At 43.7% G+C, this 14,671-nt stretch overlaps 1 protein-coding gene across 3 annotated transcripts in view; it reads left to right on the top strand.

Annotated features, from left to right (window-relative positions):
* SIPA1L3 (signal induced proliferation associated 1 like 3) overlaps window positions 1–14,671 on the top strand; it is a 290,975-nt gene that overhangs the window by 28,292 nt on the left and 248,012 nt on the right. Inside the window, exon 2 of one of the 3 annotated variants that reach the window (XM_073598490.1) lies at window positions 1,278–1,419. The exons of the other annotated variants lie outside the window; for them this stretch is intronic. The gene's annotated coding sequence lies outside the window, so the exon portion shown is untranslated. The remainder of the gene's footprint in view (window positions 1–1,277; window positions 1,420–14,671) is intronic. 3 annotated transcript variants of the gene reach the window in all.

Here is a 14,671-nt window from a genome sequence, read left to right as displayed (position 1 = left end):
TCCTGTGAAGGTAATGCTAGTGGCTATCTAGCTGCTGGGTTGCTTTTACAAGCAGCGGGAGGGGACTTTCCACCCTAACCCCCCCACCCCACCCCCAGCGCCTTCCATGGCTTTACCCGTCCCACCAGGAGTCCCGATCGCCGTACAAAGACCTTTGTTCGGCTCTATGATATAGTGACCCGGAAGCGATGACCGTACATCACTTAGGGTTTACCTGGATGTAAACGGCACTGTTTTCAATAATGCAAAGCATTTGATCACACCGATCTTGGTGTGATCGAATGCTTTTAAGTGCAGAGGAGCGATCCCAGATCTCTCCATGAAGAGTACCTGTCACGTGCCTACTAGGGATGTTTACATCTCTTGTGACAGCAATACAAGTGATTGAAAAAAAAATGTTTTTAAAGAGAGTGTCAAAATAAAAAAAAATAATAATAAAAAAAAAAGGCAAACGCACACGTCGGCCCCACACATGAGGTATCGCCACAAACGTCAGATGATGGGCAGTAATTGTAGCAGCAGACCTCCTGTGTAAATCTAAAGTGGTAACCTGTAACGGCTTTTAAAGCTTCAACTATGGATAGTAAAATTTACATAGTTTGTCGCAGTTGCACGGTCGTGCAAAATTTTAAAGCATGTCGTGTTTGGTATCTATTTACTCGGCGTAACATCTTTTAAATTTTATCCAAAATTGGGTTTTGTGTTTTCGAGTTTTTTTTTTTTTTGCATTAGTTATAAAAAAAAGGTGTATTTTATTTTTTTTTTTTCCTACTCCAAGAAATTGCAGCTGCACAAATACCCTGTGACATAAAAAATTTGCAACCCCCAAATTTATTCTCTAGGGCCTCTGCTTTAGCAAACATATATAATGTTTGGGGGTTCTAAGAAATTTTCTAGCAAAAAGTACTGATTGTTACAAAAAGTGCCAGAAAAGGTCTGAGGGGGCAAGTGGTTAAAGACCAATTGTGGGTCCCGGTGTATTGATCCTAATTCACATGTGCTCCAGAGGAAGATCATTCTAAATGCGTTGGGTCTACATGTGAAATGGGTTGGAATCTATACATGTGAACCTCTAAGCAGAGAACATTTTAATATTTTCCTGTATTTTCCTGTATTTTCATGTTATAAAATAATTGTTTTTTGTAATACAATTTTTCTCTGTTTTACATTAAATTCATGACTAATAAATAGAATTTTGTAGATGTATGTTATGTACATAGTCACATGGATCCAAGCAGGACCAATGTAACTATGAATTTAATCTCTGTCCTATGTAGGAAAGCCTGGAGATGAAATGATTGAGCAGAATTGTGAGCTGTCTGAACAATCACGTCTCTTCCTTATGGAGTATGGAGTCTTCACGTGAACCTGTGCTTCCTAAACCTGTTCTCAGGTTCCATAGTAGTGCATGATTTACAGGTAACCTGACATTTGCACAGACGGATAATGAGTGTCTCATCAGTACAGTTCAGCTACCTGTATGTATAATCTGAGAACATGAACCGTTGGGTGGAACTTGAGGGCAAGTTTAGAAAAACTGCTATTAGGCCCCTTTCACACTGGGGCGGTGGGGGCGTCGGCGGTACAACAGCGCTATTTTTAGCGCTGCTGTACCGTTGTTCTTGCAGCTGTATTCGGCCGCTAGCGGTGCGGTTTTAACCCCCGCTGGCGGCCGAAAAAGGGTTAAAATCACTCGTACAGCGCGGCTATAGCCGCGGTATTGCCGCGGTATAGCCGCGCTGTCCCATTGATTTCAATGGGCAGGAGCGGTTTAGGAGCGGCGAATACACCGCTCCTTCACCGCTCCAAAGAAGCGGTTTGCAGGACTTTTTTTACCGTCCTGCCTGCGCACCGCTTCAGTGTGAAAGCCCTCGGGCTTTCACACTGAACAAACAGCGGAGGCTGTTTAGGGGCGGTTTGCAGGCGGTATTTTTAGCCCAATAACGCCTGCAAACCGCCCCAGTGTGAAAGGGGCCTAAGCCATCATGGGGCTGTGAATCAAGTCTGCAAAGGTTTAAATCTACACTCGCTAGCCACTTTATTAGGTACACCTTGCTAGTACCGGGTTGGACCCCCTTTTGCCTTCAGAACTGCCTTAATTCTTCATGGCATAGTCTCAACAAGGTGTTGGAAACGTTCCTCAGATTTTGGTCCATAGTGACTTGTTAACATCACGCAGTTGCTGCAGATTTGTCGGCTTCACATCCATGATGTTGAATCTCCCGTTCCACCACATCGCAAAGGTGCTCTATTGGATGTGATCTGGTGACTGTGGAGGCCATTGGAGTACAGAGACCTCATTGTCCAGTGGTGAGATGATTTGATCTTTGTGACATGGAGCATTATCCTGCTGGAAGGAGCCATCAGAAGATGGGTACACTGTAATCATAAAGGGATGGACATGGTCAGCAACAATACTCAGGTAGACCATGAGGTTTAAATGATGCTCAATTGGTACTAAGAGGCCCAAAGTGTGCCAAGAAAATATCCCCCACACCATTACACCACCAACCTGAACCGTTGATACAAGGCAGGATGGATCCATACTTTCATGTTGTTTACTCCAAATTTGGACCCGACCATCTGAATGTCACAGCTGAAATTGAGACTCCTCAGACCAGGCAACGTTTTTTCCAATCTATTGTCCAATTTTGGTGAGCCTGTGTGAATTGTAGCCTCAGTGTGTTGTGCGTTCAGAGATGGTATTCTCCATGCCTTGGTTGTAACGAGAGGTTATTTGAGTTACTGTTACCTTTCTATCATCTCAAACCAGTCTGCCCATTCCCTTCTGACATCAACAAGGCATTTTTCTCCACACAACTGCCACTCACTGGATATTTTCTCTTTTTTTGACCATTCTCTGTAAATCCGAGAGATGATTGTGCGTGAAAATCCCAATAAATCAGCAGTTTTTTTAAAATACTCAGAAATACTCAGACCAGCCCATCTGGTACCAACAATCATGCCACGTTCAAAGCCAGCTAAATCCCCTTTCTTCCACATTTTGATGCTCGGTTTGAACTTCAGCAAGTCGTCTTCACCACATCTAGATGCCTAAATGCATTGAGTTGCTGCCATGTGATTGGCTAATTAACAATTTGTGTTACCAAAGCACTTGAACAGGTGTACCTAATGAAGTGGCCGGTGAGTGTAATTTAGTTAGTCTGTAGCTTAAACCTAAAAGCTGAGGGCTACATACGGTGTATTTAGCAGTTATTAGCATGTAGACAAAATAAACAAAGTCTCTATAAGCTGATTAGCTCTGTCTGGCATCTGCGAAGGCTTTTGGCTAGCAAGCCAGATCTTGACTTCAATTTTAATTAGCCAGCGAAGGGAGCCGATCAGAACCTTCTGAGCTGAAAGGTGAGAAGACTTATGAAGCTGGAGGATTCTAGAGAGGTATGGCCCTCTTTGTAGTCTACTGATCGTAGTATATCGGGTAAACATATGAGCAGCAGACTGAAATCTTGTACTTCTTCCTTGCTCACCATCAATGTAGAACCATCAATGTAGAACCCAGCCCCCTCTTGTTTTCCCTCAGTAGGAGCATATTGTTTTTGCTGGAGCCTGGTACGCAGCAAATTCTGTACACTGGTGCTGAGCACATTTGGTGGGCAGCCGAGCGTGGCCGTGTTTGAGTTAGGAAGTGTCACAGTGACTTCTTGTCAGGCCGGTTGAGGCCTTTGTTCCATTAGGCTTTCTTTGTTCTTCAACTTCTAGCCCAGCCCTTATCTTGTCCCAACAAGAGCTTGTCAAACAAAACAATTCTTCAAAGTCTGCATTGATGTCTGGGCTGTGGTGACACTTCAGTAATGTTACGGGGCTAAGCCGATGTTTGGGGCTACCAGAGAATATCATGGGGCGGTTATTAAGAGGCCTGTAGATATATAAACAAAATAAACTCGGTGATGCTCTTTGCCTGTAAAGCCGGCTATAGATGGACTGAATCTTGGCCGGTTCAGCAGGGGCTGTCCAAGATTCAAACCATGTATGGGGCAGGCTGATTGTACCCAAGTTCATTGATCGATCAACCTGGGTACAACCTGCATGTCAGATTTTTCATGCGATAATTACTAGCGGCTATAGCTGCTAGCAATAATCACTGTGTTCTCCCGGAAGTGATGGCTCCCCTGGAGAATACAATAGTTCCACAGGAGGGATTCCCACATCAAAACTGATTGGGTTTATGGAGGAATCGAGCGATTTTTCTTTCCTGCAACCTGAAAATCCCATAATCTATGGCTGGCTTAAAGTAGTTGTAAAGGCAGAAAGTTTTTTTTTTTTTTTTTTTTTATTTTAATCCAGCCCTCCTAATACTTACCTGAGCCCCGTCTCGGTCCAATGTTGCACGAGTCCTCCTAAGGCGGAGTCTGATCATGTGACGTTGCCACATTCGGCCATCCTACCGATTGGAAACGCTCCCAGTGATATGAGGATATACATGTGGTTTTAACTACTATGTATGTGAGTACTTTGGCTTCTTTTAAATATTATTACTGCGCAATTAAGTGTTTTCTTGCCTATTCTCATGCTTTGAGACCCTGTCTGTGATGGACATGCCAGTGCTTGAGGGGACCCATTATCCCATGTGTGGAGGGCTGAAGTTGATTACCTTCAAGCGCATTTGACTGCTTTTGGTTAAGTAGCCCACCATTTAGGGTAAGGGTCAGGGTGTACCTCTGCTATTGGTGACTGATTTCTCTCAGCACCCTTTGTATGGAATTGCACTCACTGGACCCAAAATTTTCCATCATTCATTTATATGGACTTTAGTATATAAGCGCTGCATTTATATCCTATTGTTAATGTTGCATGAGTGCCTTGGCCATTTGGGACTCTCCCTCCTGATTGGCTGAGACACATCAGCGCCATTGACATGGACACACAGAGCCTTAGCTCGCCTGCCCCCATAGTAAGCTGCTTGCTGTGGGGGCACTCGATAGGAGGGAGGGGCCAGGAGCACCGAAGAGGGACCTGAGAAGAAGAGGATCCGGGCTGCTCTGTGCAAAACCATTCCACAGAGCAGGTAAATATAACATGTTTATATTATTTTTAAAGAAACAAAAAAGACACTTTAGTATCACTTTAATAGCAAGCATTTCCAACCCTTGCAAGTGATTATTGCTCAGGGGTTAAAGTGATACTAAAGTCTTGTTGTTTGTTATTTTTAAACCAAAAAAAAAAAAAATGTTATACTTACCTGCTCTGTGCAGTTGGTTTTACACAGAGAAGCCCAGATCCTCCTCTTCTGGGGTTCCTCGCCAGCGCTCTTGGCCCCTTCCTCCTTTCCACTGCCCCCACAGCAAAAAGCTTGCTATGGGGGCACCCGAGTCGAGACACTGCTCTGTCTGACACAGAGCTGCGGCTCGGCCCCGCCCCCCCTCCCCTTATTGGCTCACTGACTTTGACAGCAGCGGGAGCCAATGGTGCCTGCTATGTGTCTCATCCTATCAGGAGGGACAGTCCCCGACAGCCGAGTCTCTCGTGGCACATCGCTGCATCGAGAGGGGGTTGAGTTAATTATTGGAGGGGGGGGGGGGAGCTGCTGCACACAAGGTTTTTTTTTTTTTATCTTAATGTATAGAATGCATTAAGATAAAAAAAAACCTTCTGCCTTTACAACCATTTTAACCGCTACGCTGCCTTTATTGCACGCACGAGCTTCAGGAGTGACATGGTTTATTAATACCGAGCCTTGTGTGGCCAGCCTTGCTATTGCCATTACGGCGTCAACAGAAGAATCATTTATGAGGGTGAAGCATCAGTGGTTTAGAAAATGTGAAGTCTTGGGAAAGAGAGAAGATGGGGGTTAGGATAATTGTCTATTTTACTGCACTAGGCTTTGTATTAGAGGCATTGACACTCTCTTGATTGATATTGACTAAGGGACAGGATTTGGTCGCAAACCTTAAATTGTAGTATGCCCTTCCTCCTCCTCCTGAACTCAGTTATTGTAAATGTGGTGACGAGGAGGAGGAGGAGGGGGTTCTCCCTAAATTCCCCATAGAGCTTTACATCAACCCTTCACAGTGCCATGCTTACTTCAGTAGTGTTCTCATCCAGACTGCTCTGGGAGGAGTGTCGTTGTTGTGAACGCTGTTTACCTATCTACTACAGAGGAAGATTACACCTATATAGTCTGAAAGCTCAGATATCATACACATAACATAGAATCCAGTGGTGGTATATAGCTACAAGGACAAAGATATACATATAAAGATGATGTCACATGACACAATCGATAATGGGTTCAGCCTTATAATAGAGCTGACATCAGACCTGACTAGGTTGTGTGGTTTGCTTATAGAAGCCGTCATCGTTTGTTGGCATTCATTTTCAAATACAGACATCATGCAGCCCCATCCATTGTTCTGGTCTTAATCTGCTCTCATATCTGGTTACTTGATTGTATCTAGTTTCATATTCATTAAAGCGATAATAAACACTGCTTGGTGACTTGTACCTACAGGTAAGCTTATAATAAAGCTGTACCACGTAGGTACAAAGTATATCTGGTAAATGTGCACCGTTTAGAAGACTGTCACCATTTCTGCAGCGGGTGACGTCACCATGCTAACTGCCCTCTGAAGGGACAGAATACTGAGCATGCCATCTCTTCAGAGTGATGACCTACGATGGTGGCTCACGAGTGCAGGCGTTGGCGTGATGTCATCACAGATTTGCCATTTACATGGTCAGAGAATTTAAACACCAAAGGAAGACCGGGTGAGGACTGAATCCCCGTCAGCGGTGGAGGGCTTTGTTTTAGGGCAAGTCTGTGATAATGTGATTATATTGCTTTTCTTTTTTTGCTTTACTACCATGTTAAAGTGATATCAAAGGCAGATTTGTTTTTTATCTTTTTTTAAAATAACAAACGTGTTATACTTACCTGCTCTATGCATTGATTTTGCACAGAGCATTGCTGATCTTATTCTTCTTGGGTCTCCCATCGGTGGTCTTGGCCATTCTCTCCTTCTGATTGCATAGCAAGTTGCTTGCTATGGGGGCACCCGAGCAGGCTCACTTCCAAGCCACTGCTCTGTGTCCATTCACACACAGAACATGGCCCTGCCCCGCTCTCTCCTCATTGGCTCACTGGCTGTGATTGAGAGTAGTGGGAGCCAATGAAGAGGAAGAGACCTGGGAGAGCTGCTGCTCTTGTGCACATTGCTGGAACCAGATAGGGCTCAGGTAAATATTGGGGGGGGTGCACACAGAAGTTTTTTTTTTTTTTTTTAAAAAACCTTGAGCCTTTACAACCACTTTAAAGTCTACCTTATTCAAAGATGCCTGCCTAGAGCGCCAACATTTAGCGCAGACCAGAGTGTTAAGGCTAGTACACACAATAAGAAAATTGTATGAACATTTCTGTATGTGGAATGATCTGCCGGTTAGTATAGTGCTTCCGACAGCCAATTCTGACTTTGGACAACAAAAACCAAGGGTGCAAGCTAGAAAAGGTTTATGGTATGTGACCACGTCTGATTTTCGTTTTAATGTGCACTGTAAGACCCCTTTCACACTGAGCCTCCCCAGGCGTCAGCGGTAAAGCGGCGCTATTTTTAGCGCCGTTTTAGCGGTGCTATTTGCCCGCTAGCGGGGAGGTTTTAACCCCCGCTAGCGGGCGAAAAGGGGTTAAATCTGCCCGCAAAAACGCCGCAGCAGTGGTGCTTTGCCGGTGGTATAGCAGCGCTGCCCCATTGTTTTCAATGGGCAGGGGCGCTTTAGGAGCGGTGAGTTCACCTCTCCAAAGAAGTTGCTGGCAGGACTTTTTCTGACGTCCTGTCAGCGCACCGCTCCAGTGTGGAAGCCCTCGGGCTTTCACACTGCAGTGAATGGAGCCGCTGTTTTAGGGCGATTTGCAGTTGCTATTTTTAACGCTATAGCGCCTGCAAAGCTCCTCAGTGTGAAAGGGGTCTAAATGTATGGAAATAATCGAACAGAGAAAACCGTGCATGATCAGAAGCAAAGTATGACTAAGCTTTCTCTTCTACTACGCTAGTATGTAGCTACGCTTGCCTACGTTTGCCTTTGTTGGTCGAGAATACCATTCTGACTACATCATGATACACACTTTCATGGAAAATTGGACGATCGGTCATCCGATTTTCTCATAGTGTGTACTAGGATTTAAGGAGGGCTCTGCTCATGAGAGCTCACAATCTGCAAGTATGAACATTTTGCCCAATTGGCTGTCCTCTTCTCCGTCTGTTTGAGTTGTAGATACTTTATAACACCAGTAGTATGATATAATGTAGTTCTGTTTAGGATTGGGTCCATAAAGGTGTGAATATATGACAGATGGGGTGAAGAGGCACCAGATACAACTTCATGAATCTAATAATCGCTTTGCTGTAAACTGCGGCTGGTGTAATTCCCTTGTGCCATTCACAGTTAATTGGAGGTCACGGTCTCTTTAACTGCTGCTTGCGTACAAGAGAAGACACCTGATCTGCACTCTAATATGTGTGCCATGACCAAGGCATTGTAAAAGAAACACAGTTCACTGTCGGATATTACAGCGAGGGAGAACAATAAATGGAAGCTAGAGGGAAGCGTATAAAAGTAGCCTGGGGAGTATCTTGCTTCGTATATCTGGTGCTGGTAACTCCAGTCCATTCATAAAGCCTGACTACGCAGGAAACTTTCACTCCCTAAAGTAAAGGACAATATGCCTCATAACTTTTCATATTTCCTTCACTGCAGTTACTTTCCGTGCAATGCTTTCTTATGGAATTGTTACTTATTGAAAGAGAAAATTGAGTACTTGTCCAAGCAGTAGTCCAAGGAGTACTGCTTGGACCTTGAAGAAGGGGACATACCCCGAAAGCTTGTCCTGAAAAATTGTATGTTAGTGCAAATAAAAAAAGTATCATGGACAGTACTCAATTTTCTCTGTCACAATTGCACTAATTCGGCTACAATCAAATATAATTACTTATTGAGAAAAAATAAAAAACAATCTGGTCCTGTGTCGATGGGATTTCAGCTTGTGTTGATGGCATCAGTTTGATTTGATGCTCTTCTAAGGTAACTCAGAATTCATTGATAGGCGCATTTGTCCTGCAGTTGATCCCCCTTCTGATCTGCTTCTGGGTTTTGAATGTTTGATGGTTAATATAGCTTGGAATCAATAGCCAATGTGCTTAAAAAAATGGGGAAATAAACAGCTGACCACTTTTTAAAAAATTTTTTATAATGTTTTCTCGATCAGTACGACCGGCTGTAGTGAGCGGTGTTGATTTGTGTATTATTAGTGCAGAGAGGTCTCCCTGCTGTCAGAATACAAAGGCTTAGTGGGAGGATTTCACCATCTACATGAAGTGTGTGGATGGCACAGTTGAGTTATTTTCTTTAATTCAGCCCACTGGTTGAATGAAAGTGAAATGACTGATATATGGTCAGCTTTAAGCCCCGTACACACGGGTCGGATGTCGGGAGACATCGGCCGGTTAAAAAAAAAAGTCTGACATTTGACCTGTGTGTATGTCAGTCTGTTCGATCGAAGCCGGCTATTTGGCTTCTGTTGGTCGTGCATGCTGAAAAACCAGCGGCCGACCGACTCCTGATAAGCGCTCTCAGCCAATGGCAGAGAGCGCTGGTCGGCGTGTTCTGGTGGGGGGCGAGTCCCCCTGTCAGAACACAACAGCTCAGCGGGGGAGATGGTTGTACAAACTTTGCATAGTGAGTGCAGCAGCAGTTCTTCAACCTATTGGGTTGAATGCAAAAAAACTTGTAGTGTGTACCAAGCTTAAGAGCAGTGACTCCCCCTGTCTCCAAAAAAGTTATCAATGTGCCTAAAGCACGCGCCCAAGCTCTCACAAAGACTACCAGCTATGTCCAATGTTGGAGATGAAGTAGTGGTAAAGAGCCAGACTCCCAGAAACAATGAGGACACAACTTGGGCGAGGATCTGCAACTTTCGGTAGATAGGATCTGGGGAGGATCCAAGGACCATGCAAGCGAGACAAGCAACCAAGGCGCGGGATCAGTAAATATAGCTAGAGTTTTTAAAGCAATAAGTAGAGACTTACACTATGGTAAGCAGCTCCAAAGGACTATCACATGCGGCAACATGAAGCAGGGATACACTGAGCTGGGTGGTGGAAGACCGGTCTTTTTAGGAAGCCATGCTGCCAACCGCATCTATCATAGATTCCTCAGGCACATTGTGCTGGTCCAATACCACAGGAGGAGAATGGGCAGGCCTGAGGCATATCGGATAAACGCTGTTGGGAGCATGGCTTCCTGGCGGAGTGGTCTTCCACCATCCGGCTCAGTTTATCCCACCTTCATGTGATAATCCTTTGGAGCTGCTTACTGGTCTCCATAGAGTAAAGCCTCATACACACAGTACGATTGTTGGCAGGGCATTGTCTGTTGACAGACTGTTGTCCTAAAATCTTACAGTTCACTCCTTTTTGACAATTGTCCAGTTTTCGGCCAACAAATGTTGGATGACAGGCTAGTATATTTTCAACGGACAATGGCTTGACGTCAGATTTTCGTATGGTCAGTACACAAATCCGACGCACAAAAGTACAAACACTTATGCTCAGAATCCATACTCACCCAACATGAAATTAGCAGAAGGGAACCAAAGGGTGGCGCTCAAGAGCTGAGATTCCTCGTAGTACGTCACTACTTTCGTGTTTGTGGCACGACAATTTGTGTATCGTTAGTATGCAAGACAAGATCCTGGCACATGCCCTTTTGACAAAAACCAGATGCTCGGTTGGCCAACAATCATATCATGTGTACGAGGCTTTATTCGCTTATTGCTTTAATAAACTCTTGCTACTTTTACTAATCTCACACCCTGGCTGCTTGTCTCTTGCTTCCTCTTTTGTCTTGGTATACAAACCTTACCTCTCTGAGGTTTCTTTCACTTTCACAAACTCTATCTCTGGATAACTGGTTTCTCTTTAGAAAAGCTGTAATGCTCTGGGAATCCTTTTTCACCCTGTGTTAAGTGTGTGTGGGTATAGGACCAATAGGAAGGCTTCAGAAGTTGGACCAACCTTTGATTTTCTACTATTGGTGGAGATTAGCAATTAACTTAATGTTTCTCTCCTTAGCTACATATTGGTTTGAGCTGAGGTTTTCACTGAAGGTAACCTCCGCTTTTCTTTATTTTAAAATGATTATCAAATAGTAGTGTTCACATTCAGCTGGACTTGTTCTTTAATAAAGATGTTTTGCAGCTTGTCTTTTTTTTTCCATGAGTTTCAGGAAAATACTTTAGCATTTATATCCACACCGGTAGCACCAACACCTTAAAGTGGGAGTAAACTCCCATGCATGGATTTTACCTATAGGTAAGCCTATAATAAGGCTTGCTTATAAGTACTGTAAATATTTCCTTAATGTGCACCGTTTAGGAGATATTCAATGTAGATGGAGCCGACGTCACAGGCGCATGCGCTCTGAAGGAGTGGCATACTTGTGCTGTTTCTTCAGAGTCCTGTGCCATAAACGGGCGTAAGGTCATCGTGGCTCCGGCCACTCGCACAGCTGGAGGATGCGAACCCGAGTGAAGATCGAAGTGCCTTCAGCGGTGACAGTGCGCCGCTGGAGGGCTTCGTTCTAAGGTGAGTTCCACGTAATGTGCTAGTATGCAAAAAAAAAAAAAAAAAAAAATATATGTGTGTGTGTATATATATATATATATATATATATATATATATATATATATATATATATATATATATATATATATATATATATATATATATATACTTCTTTTTTTTTTTTTTTTTTAAGAACACTAATCCTAAGTAAAGGAAACCTTTGCACAAGGAACACAATTACTTTCGTCCGTTGAACAGAAGCTGCTGTGATTGGGCGATATCTTGGAACTGCGATATGTAAACTAACAAGGGACCGGTGTAGACTGTTTGGTTAAGCTGTGAATGCGGTCAGGACTGTTTATAAACACATTGGCTCCCATCGCAAAAATATTTCTCCCTTCAGTGTAGTATTAATGCAGTATTAAGATGTACACTTGCAGGGTGTGACTACTGTATACATAGCAAGCCGGGCTCCTGTATTGTATATACATTCCAGTCGGTGTTTGGAATTTGCATTTTAGTTATGATGGGAAGGGGGGGAAGCGACAGCCAACCAATTCCATTCTAGCATTTATCTTGTGCCCTTGCTGGCTAAGAGCATACAGTTGCCAAGCTGTAAAGGAGTAGGTCCACTTGGGTGGTAGGGGGGGGGCCTGGCATGTCACTATAGCCAAGCATTCAGAGGGTATATGTCTATGTAGGGGAATTGTTTTGTACAGTAGGTGTAGAGGGTGGTAGGTAGGGTTGCGCCGATACCTGTTTTTAAAGAGGGAGTACGAGTACCGATACTTGTGCTCAAGTACTCGCCGATCCCAATTATCGATATTGTTCGATTTGAGCCCATACAAAATGAATTGGCTCAAATCGCACTGCAAAGTATCAGATGCAATTTTAACAGGAGTGCAGTGCGATTCCTGTCTGAATCACACTGTGTGAACCCAGGCTTAAGTCACTATGACAAGCCTGGGGTTCACACAGGAGTGATGCAGGAAACCAAATTCGTTAAGACCTCTTTCACACTAAAAAAAAAACACCTGTAAAGCACCTGAAAGAAGCCTCATCTGCAATCCCAATGTGAAAGCCCGAGTGCTTTCACACTGGGGCGCTGCGCTGGCAGGGCGTCAAAAAAAAGTCCTGCAAGCAGCTTCTTTGCATCGTTTTCATGTTTTGCCACCGGGCTGGGTGCGCTGATGGCCCGAGCCCTTTCACACTGCCAGCGCACGAAAAACGCACCAGTGTGAAAGGGGTCTCAAGCGGCGCTTTACCAGCGTTTTTCGGGCGCTGGCAGTGTGAAAGGGCTCGGGCTTTCTCATTGGGATTGCAGATGAGGCTTCTTTCAGGCGCTTTACAGGTGCTTTTTTTAACGCTGAAGCTCCTGAAAAACGCCCCAGGCTGAAATGGGTCTAAAGGGTAACTTCACTTCCGTGGAGAAAAAAAATAGAAAATGAAGAAAAAATAATATAGCGTATACAATTGCGACACAAGCCATATTGTAATTGAATGTTATTAAAAATTACAATTCCTTTTCAATCTGCAGCCGCTGTAATTTTCTGGAAATGCAATGCAATATGGCTACCTGGTGTTATGTACACAGAGTGTGTACTGACCACTCCCAAGTAACATAATTTCCTGCTGTGTGATTGGCTCACCAATTTTCCCAGAAGCCTGCCTAAGATACAAGTCAGATTTCAGGCATCCCCTGCAACAAAAATGTCATTTTTGGTGTGATACTACCTGTAGGAACACATCCAAAGGGATGCAGGCCCAGCAGATTTGCTCATTAGAGCGCTGCAGGTGCACAGCTGAAAGATAATTATGAAACCACTTCACATTAGACCTACTTAGGCCAGGGGCACAGAGAAGGGATTTCTTCAGAATAACAAAAGGTAGGAATCTGCAACAAAGTTTGTTACAATCCTTACAATGTACATAGATCACCCAGAGGGGAATGTTTTTTTATTAACAAAAGTGGAGTTTCCCTTTAAGGACAGGAACTGCACCACATTCCTGCTCAAATCACATGTGATTCTTTGCAGTGTGATTTTAACCCATTCATTTTGTATGGGCTCAAATCGCATTGCAAAAATCAGTTTTAGGTATCGGGGCATTGCAAATGCTTAGCATCAGCCCTGATACTGGTATTCGTGCGATACTAGTGGTAGGTGGACCAAGATTGTCTTCATTGCTCATTCGGAGCTCTTTTGTTCCCCACTTTGAGGAAGTCTTCCCAAGGTTGGGGTTTTGCTCATTTCACATTTGTCACCAGAACAGGTGTCCACATTAAAATACCTTCCTTCTAGATATTTGGGTGTCAATGTTTCTGATGTTGGGTGCACAAAGCCTGGTAGATCGTGAATCTCAACTGTCAGATTTCTCAATTCTAGTGGAATGTGGTTCAAATACCATATATGGTAGATCTACCGGCTCGTTCCGAGTGCCATTTCAAAGTATGAGCTTGTCTGATCCAGGCAGATCCGTATTGTCTGAGGGTTTGGGACAGAGTGAAAGGACACTTTGTTTGTTCTCACGCATTGCGCTCTTGTTAGCGGGCACATACATCACCCCAATATTGCACAGCTTGATCATCATTTTTATTTATTTGATAATTTTTTATTAAATTTATAACAAAACTGAAGAATACATTGTTGAAGAACAATATAATGAAATATTAGGAATAAAGTAACGAGACAAAGGGCGTACATATTTCATGGTTAAGTAGTTTTGTTCCCATATTCACATTTAACTATTCTGGATTTTGCAAAAGCATTTGACACAGTTCCCCATAAACGTTTACTGTACAAAATAAGGTGCGTTGGCATGGACCATAGGGTGAGTACATGGATTGAAAACTGGCTACAAGGGCGTGTTCAGAGGGTGGTGATAAATGGGGAGTACTCAGAATGGTCAGGGGTGGGTAGTGGGGTCCCACAGGGTTCTGTGCTGGGACCAATCCTATTTAATTTGTTCATAAACGATCTGGAGGATGGGGTAAACAGTTCAATCTCTGTATTTGCGGACGATACTAAACTAAGTAGGGCAATAACTTCTCCGCAGGATGTGGAAACCTTGCAAAAAGACCTGAACAAATTAATGGGGTG

The sequence above is a fragment of the Aquarana catesbeiana genome, linkage group LG09 (assembly GCF_042186555.1).
Source record: "Aquarana catesbeiana isolate 2022-GZ linkage group LG09, ASM4218655v1, whole genome shotgun sequence".
Classification (NCBI taxonomy): domain Eukaryota; kingdom Metazoa; phylum Chordata; class Amphibia; order Anura; family Ranidae; genus Aquarana; species Aquarana catesbeiana.
This window is presented reverse-complemented; position numbering and strand designations above follow the sequence as displayed.